At 30.3% G+C, this 1,234-nt stretch overlaps 1 non-coding gene across 1 annotated transcript; it reads left to right on the top strand.

Annotated features, from left to right (window-relative positions):
* The first annotated feature begins 119 nt into the window (after positions 1 to 119).
* Positions 120 to 192, top strand: TRNAF-GAA (transfer RNA phenylalanine (anticodon GAA)). The gene has a single exon. It is a non-coding gene; the product is annotated as a tRNA-Phe (tRNA).
* The last annotated feature ends 1,042 nt before the right edge of the window (positions 193 to 1,234 follow it).

The following is a 1,234-nucleotide window of genomic DNA, read 5'->3' as shown; positions in this document are numbered from 1 at the left end:
AATAACAAATAGCTATTTTTGATGTAAAAAAATGACTTTTTTTGTGCATAAAATATTCATTAAAGGTAGTTGAAAACTACGTAAGAAACAGATGTATTTTACCGCTCAAGAAACTATACGCCGAAATAGCTCAGTTGGGAGAGCGTTAGACTGAAGATCTAAAGGTCCCTGGTTCAATCCCGGGTTTCGGCAATTTCTTTTTTTTTCAATAAAATTTTTTAATTTTAAGTTTTAATTTTTTGGAACAATAAACAATTATTGATGTATTTTTATTTATATATTCATATTTATTCATAGTCTACGAACTGAAGAAACTTTTTTGCAAATAGACTGAATTTAATGTATCAAAGCTATTGTGAAAACGACAGTCTTCAAAAGAATGATTTTCAAACTAGACTAAAGACTATTGGATATTTATAAAGTTGAAGCTTGGTTTACAACATTAAAAAAATTCTGGATAATTTTTATAATAATGTTTTTACCTGTAATAAGTGACTTGGACAGCTATTCAATAAACTTGTTAGAGATGTTTACATCTCATATTTCATTGTGAATAATTTGCTATTATCGGTATATAAATGCTTATACATATATATTAAATAATAATATATTGGCGATGAATTGTAAGACATGAAAATGTGCATAATTTCTATGGTAATGATGCTACGGGGTTGATCGAGGGCTTATATGAAAGATCTGGAAGAATGGAAACAAGTCGATATAATTAAAATTATAATGAGGGCATAATTTATGGTGAAATTAGAGTAAGTTCCGGTTTTACCCCATTTTAGGAGTGAAATAATTGATTTTTCGTATGTTTGACCTGATTCTGTATTTCTACGCATCAAGACGAAAAAAATGAGTGGTCAAACTTGGAAATTGGACAACTTTGATTTTTCACCCCCAAAAAATGGCAAGTGGTACCCCTTTCCATTTTTTTAGGCCAAAAAATAAAGGTACTCCGATTTTGATGGTTGAGGGCTCATTCTCTTCGTCTTGATGCGTAGAAATGCGGAATCGGGGCACAGCCCAAGAAAATTCACTTTAACACCCTTAAAAACGGGTTACACTAAATACAAATTACGAATAATCATCCCCTTGACTTTAAACCCTTATAACTCATAAACGGACAGTCCAATTACTGTTTTTAAGGACGTTTTAGAAACTTTAAAATCTAAGCTAAATATGCATATCCATGAGAAATGTATAAAAAATTTCTTTCACCCTTTAAATC

Source organism: Chelonus insularis, unplaced genomic scaffold, assembly GCF_013357705.1.
Source record: "Chelonus insularis isolate UGA/USDA-ARS -01 unplaced genomic scaffold, ASM1335770v1 contig_160_pilon, whole genome shotgun sequence".
In the NCBI taxonomy this organism is placed as follows: Eukaryota; Metazoa; Arthropoda; class Insecta; order Hymenoptera; family Braconidae; genus Chelonus; species Chelonus insularis.
This window is presented reverse-complemented; position numbering and strand designations above follow the sequence as displayed.